This window comes from Moschus berezovskii, chromosome 16, assembly GCF_049115385.1.
Source record: "Moschus berezovskii isolate FMDL1 chromosome 16, NW_MosBer_1.0, whole genome shotgun sequence".
In the NCBI taxonomy this organism is placed as follows: domain Eukaryota; kingdom Metazoa; phylum Chordata; class Mammalia; order Artiodactyla; family Moschidae; genus Moschus; species Moschus berezovskii.
In genome coordinates this window covers 84,409,377-84,415,999 of record NC_142475.1, presented here as the reverse complement: position 1 = coordinate 84,415,999, position 6,623 = coordinate 84,409,377, and the positions used below count along the sequence as shown (strand labels likewise).

The following is a 6,623-nucleotide window of genomic DNA, read 5'->3' as shown; positions in this document are numbered from 1 at the left end:
CTTGCTGGAAAATCCCATGGACAGAGGAATCTGGTGGGCTACAGTCCATGGGGTCACAAAGAACTGGACAGGACTGAGCATGCATGCATGCCATGCTACACATAAAATCTATAAATAATAAGAACATGCTGTACACAGGAAACCCTAGTCAATACTCTACAATGGCCTATGGGAAAGGAATCTAAGAAAGAGTGGAGATATATATATATATATAATGAATTTTCTTTACTGTACATCTGAAACTAACACAACATTTTAAATGAACTGTACTCTGAAAAAAAAACTTTTTTTAATGAGCTTAATGCTGCTGCTGCTGCTGCTAAGTCGCTTCAGTCGTGTCTGACTCTGTGTGACCCCATATACGGCAGCCCACCAGGCTCCACCATCCCTGGGATTCTCCAGGCAAGAACACTGGAGTGGGTTGCCATTTCCTTCTCCAATGAGCTTAATAAGTCTCAGATATTTTTTATTCTAACACTGGAGTGGGTTGCCATTTCCTTCTCCAATGAGCTTAATAAGTCTCAGATATTTTTTATTCTTTAATCAAGTGAGAATGTTGCAGAGAAAATTTATAATAACTATTGAGATGGTGTCCATAGCCTTCTTATTCATTTATTTTTGCATTGTGTTACTTTTTCTTCTTTTAATAATTATATTTATTAAATTTTTTGCCTGCATCAAGTCTTAGTTTCATTGCAAGACATCTTTGATGTTCATTGTAGCATGCAGGATCTATTAGTTGCAGCATGCCAACTCTTAGTTTCAGCACATGGGATCTAGTTGCCTGAACAGGGATTGAACCTGGGCCTCTTGCATTGAGAGAGTGGAATCTTAACCACTGGACCTAAAGGGAAGAACCTATAATGCACCCTTTTATATATTATCAATATAAAGAAAGCTGAGCACTGAAGAATTGATGCTTTTGAACTGTGGTGTTGAAGAAGACTCTTGAGAGCCCCTTGGACTGCAAGGAAATCCAACCAGTCCACCCTAGAGAAAATCAGTCCTGAATGTTCATTGGAAGGACTGATGCTGAAGCTGAAATTCCAGTACTTTGACCACCTGATGTTGAAGAACTGACTCATTTGAGAAGACCATGATGCTGGGAAAAATTGAAGGCAGGAGAAGGGGATGAAAGATGATGAGATGGTTGGATGGCATCACTGACTCTATGGACATGAGTTTGAGTAAATTCCGGGAGTTGGTAATGGACAGGGAGGCCTGCGTTCTGCAGTTCAAGGGGTCGCAAAGAGTCGGAGAGGACTGAGCGACTGAACTGAATATAATAACCAAAAACTCCACCCAAGATAATTCTATTAAGTTTGAGTATATTTAGAAAGTTGTATTGTACAACTGAATAACAATGGAACTATAAATGTGAAGCTCTCAGGATGTATGGGAATCAATCATGTAACTAATACACTTTGGTTGAAGTTCTAATAGATGAAGACAAGTGGTAAGAGGGAGAATTATAAAAATTTAAGTTAAAACAAGTTTACAGAACCTAGGATATATGACTAAAGCATCTGTGCTTTGGGTATTAATGAGAAGAAATCCATTATATGCTGAAATGTAATGGTCTTCAGGACTCCAAAGTTGCTTTTACCATCATGTCATCAGTCAAGCCACATCCTCTCTGAACCCTCAGCTACATTGGAAACGTTAGGATAACAAGTCATTGAAAGATTAAGCTACTTCACTAAGTAACAAGTGGAACCAATATATCTTAAGATAGAAAATTTGGATTTGCATTCTAGGTACAGAATTGTCTCTGGTTTGTCTCAAAGATTAATATTTTGACATTAAAGTAAATCACAGTTCTCTTAGTTTTAGCTTTCTCTCACTGCCTCTATGGGGGCTTCACAGGTGGAGCTAGTGGTTAAGAATCTTCCTGTCATTGCAGGAGATGTAAGAGATGCGAGTTCAATCTCTGAGAGCTCTGGAACTTCAAGATATAAACCTGAAAGGATTCATAATTTTTCAATGGAGATTTGACACAAAAAGTTGGTTCTTTGTAATATTCAACACTCAGTCCAGTTCAGTTCAGTTCAGTCACTAAGTCGTGTCCGACTCTTTATGACCCCATGAATCACAGCATGCCAGGCCTCCCTGTCCATCACCAACTCCCAGAGTTCACTCAGACTCATGTCCATCAAGTTGGTGATGCCATCCAGCCATCTCATTCTCTGTCGTCCCCTTCTCCTCCTGTCCCCAATCCCTCCCAGCATCAGAGTCTTTTCCAGTGAGTCAACTCGTCACATGAGGTGGCAAAAGTATTGAAGTTTCAGCTTTAGCATCAGTCCTTCCAATGAACACCCAGGACTGATCTCCTTTAGAATGGACTGGTTGGCTCTCCTCGCAGTCCAAGGGACTCTCAAGAGTCTTCTCCAGCACCACAGTTCAAAAGCATCAATTCTTCGGCGATCAGCTTTCTTCACAGTCCAACTCTCACATCCATACATGACCACGGGAAAAACCATAGCCTTGACTAGACGGACCTTGGTTGGCAAAGTAATGTCTCTGCTTTTTAATATTCATCACTACTGAATCCAAATATGCTTCAACTATGTATATAAATTTCACATCAACTAGAGAAAAGTGCAGAATAAAAACTCACTTTGAAGCTAAATAAATTCAAGCTGTCAGAGAATTATAGGATTGTCCTAGCCGGAAGAAGAAGAGAAAAATATATTTACTTATAAGAGAGGTCAATGGCTTAACAGTAGAGAACATGAAGTCTTGGTACAGAAAATTCTAGGTTCAAATACCATCTCTACTGTTGATCAGTTCTAGGTCCTTGGAAACATTCCTTAAACTACATAAGGGTTATAATAATATCTTAATAACTGTGGAATTATTAAGTGGGTTGAGTATAGGATTTAGGACACTGTCCAAAGTGAAATGTGTGTGTGTGTATTTCTAAGTGTACTAATAGTGACAAGAACAGTACAGTGTATTGATATTTGTTGAACTATCAGCACCATGCTAGACACATAGATTCTCAATAATACATGCAGAATACTCAACATTTTTGACCATTCATCATATACTAGACATTTGGCTGACATTTTCCTCTATATCTGCTTAACTCAATCAGACAACCTGTCAGTGTCATTCCGTTCATTCATTTGATGAGTCTCAGATACTCACCCTGCATTAAGCAAATAGCAGGTGAAAGCCTTATTTCTAAAATCCGTTATTTTCTCCAATTCTAGTGGTCTTCCCAAGTGACAGACTGAAGTTACAGTATTTTACCGATGTTATAAGGGATTAATATGCCTCTTAGCAGTTGTTGAGTTAATTGATACCTCTACTTCTTTATTCCAAAAGAAAAATCAGCTATTTTTTCTCATTATCTTATCAAGCTTTCTCCTAGTGGACATGGAAATCGGAAATCGCACCATCCTGACTGAATTCATCTTACTGGGTCTCTCAACAGACCCTCAGTGGCAACTAACATTATTTGGAGTATCTCTGACTGTCTATTTTGTTACCTTGTCAGGGAACATGACCCTGGTTATCTTAATTCGTATTGATTCCCACCTGCACACACCTATGTATTTTTTCATTGGCAATTTCTCTTTCTTGGATTTCTGGTACACCTCTGTGTACACTCCCAGAATCCTGGCTACTTGTATCTCAGAAGATAAACGCTTTTCCTTGACTGAATGTGGAACCCCACTATTCTTTCCTTGTGTTGTAGCCTACACTGAGTGCTTTCTCCTAGCAGCCATGACCTATGACCGCCACACGGCAATCTGTAACCCGCTACTTTATTCAAGTTCTATGTCTCATTCTCTCTGTACCAGACTTGTTGCTGGCTCCTACATAGGAGGGTTCTTGAATGCCATCGCCCATACTTCCAACACTTTTCGCCTGAGCTTCTGTGGCAAAAATATCATTGACCACTTCTTCTGTGATGCACCCCCTCTGGTGAAGATGTCATGTAAAGACACCAAGGTCTATGAAGAGATCGTCTTGGGTCTCGTGGGTTTCACAGTCCTCTCGAGCATCCTCGTCATCACAATTTCCTATTACAACATCCTTCTGGCTATTTTGAAGATCCGCATAGCTTCAGGAAGGCACAAGGCCTTTTCCACCTGTGCTTCACACCTCGTATCGATCACACTCTTCTACGGGTCCTTGTTCTTCATGTACTCAAGGCCAAGTTCCACCTACTCCCTGAAGAGAGACAAAATGGCCGCTCTGTTCTACACTGTGTCAACCCACTGCTCAACCCTCTCATCTATAGTCTGAGAAACAGAGACGTCAAAGAGGCATTCTGGAAAGCAACAAAGGCCATAAGACCTCAGAGATGAAGGTGACCTTTTTTTTTTTTTTTGCAGAATGTTCTTATTGTGTTTTCTAGTTTATTGGCTTATTAACATGTTTGTAAACATTACCATATTTCAAGTCAATGCAGCATGTTATGCTTAAAAGAAAAACCACTGATTAAACCATTTTGTTTTTTATTACTCCTTTTTTGTGAAGAAACTATTTTAAACCTGAAGAAGGAAATGGCAACCCACTCCAGTACTCTTGCCTGGAAAATCCCATAGATGGAGGAGGATGGTAGGCTACAGTCCATGGGGTTGCAAAGAGTTGGACACGACTGAGCAACTTCACTATTTTAAACGAAGATATCAGTTTGCTTGATGCTTTAAGATACTGTAGTATGCTTCATTTTGTAGTTGTGGTTTAGACGCTTAGTCATGCTGGACTCTTCCAACTCCGTGAACTGTAGCTTGCCAGGCTCCTCTGTTCTTGGGTTTCTCCAGACAAGAATGTTACACTGGTTTGCCATTGCTTTCTGCAGGGGATATTCTTGACCCAGGAATCAGACCCACATCTAAACTGCAGGTGGATTCTTTACCACTGAGCCACAATGGGAACTTATTATGCTTCTTAGTGATACTATATTTTCCATAACATTTATCTGCTTGATTATCTTTGAAAAGTCTTAGACAGAAAAAGGAATTTGATGGGTTTTTTGTATAAAGTTTGATTTTGAATCTCAGTGCACAAACTTCATTCTGTAGGGAAAATATTTGGAGTGGCTAAATTTTTGGAAATTGACTCAAGATTTTATACATGTTTATTTTACCATATTTATTCAAGAGCTGTAAATGAGTACATAGAAAATGTCATTGTAAATTTATGTCTTTGTAAAATTGATGTATTCTACATTAATTTAATGTAGGGTCAAATATTTGGCAAAATATTAAATTGATGTAGATCAATTGCTAGGTCCATGAATCAAGGCAAATTGGAAATGGTCAAATAGGAGATGACAAAAGTGAACATCTACATTTTAGGAATCAGCGAACTAAAATGGACTGGAATGGGGGAATTTAACTTAGATGATCATTATATCTACTACTGTGGGCAAGAAGCCCTTAGAAGAAATGGAGTAGCCATCATAGTCAACAAAAGAGCCTGAAATGCAGTACTTGGATTCAATCTCAAAAATGACAGAATTATCTGTTTGTTTCCAAGGCAAACCAATCAATATCACATTAATCCAAGTCTACGCCCTGACTAGTAACGCTCACGAAGCTGAAATTGAATGGTTCTAGGAAGACCTAGAAGATGTTTTAGAGCTAACACACCAAAAAGATGTCCTTTTCATTTAAGGGGAGTGGAACGCAGAAGTAAGAAGTCAAGAAATCCTTAGAGCAACAAGCAAATTTAGCCTTGGAGTACAGAATGAAGCAGGGCAAAGGCTAATAGAGTTTTGCCAACAGAATGCACTGGTCATAGCAAACACCGTCTTCCAACACCACAAGAGAAGACTTTACATATGGACATCACCAGATGATCAATACCAAAATCAGATTGATTATATTCTTTGCAGTCAAAGATGCAGAAGCTCTATACAGTTAGCAAAAACAAGACCAGCAGCTGACTGTAACTCAGATCATGAACTCCTTATTGCCAAATTCAGACTTAAATTGAAGAAAGTAGGGAAAACAACTAGACCATTCAGGTTTGACCTAAATCAAACTCCTTACGATTATAAGTGGAAGTACAAAATAGGTTCAAGGGATTATATCTGATAGACAGAGTACCTGAAGAACTATGGATAGAGGTTCATGACATTGTACAGGAGGCAGTGATCAAGACCATCCCCAAGAAAAAGAAATGCAAAAAAGTAAAATGGTTGTCTGACGAGGCCTCACAAAGAGCTGAGAAAAGAAGCTAAAGGCAAAAGAGAAAAGGAAAGATATGCCCATTTGAATGCAGAGTTCCAAAGAATAGCAAGGAGAGATAAGAAAGGCTTTCTCAGTGAGAAATGCGGAGAAACAGAAGAAAAAAATAAAATGGGAAAGGCTAGAACGTGTCTCAGAATCATTTAAATCAGTTTCTGCACCCAGCAGGATTGTAGATTCCTGCAAAACCTTAGGATTCAGATCAGATCAGATCAGTCGCTCAGTCGTGTCCGACTCTCCTCGACCCCATGAATCACAGCACGCCAGGCCTCCCTGTCCATCACCAACTCCCGGAGTTCACTCAAACTCATGTCCACAGAGTCGGTGATGCCATCCAGCCATCTCATTCTCGGTCGTCCCCTTCTCCTCCCGCCCCCAACCTTTCCCAGCATCAGAGTCTTTTCCAGTGAGTCA

The 6,623-nt window shown here is 39.6% G+C and overlaps 1 pseudogene; it reads left to right on the top strand.

Moving 5' to 3' along the window:
• Positions 1-3,381: 3,381 nt before the first annotated feature.
• On the top strand, positions 3,382-4,319 carry LOC129560469 (olfactory receptor 9G4-like; annotated as a pseudogene).
• Positions 4,320-6,623: the final 2,304 nt, after the last annotated feature.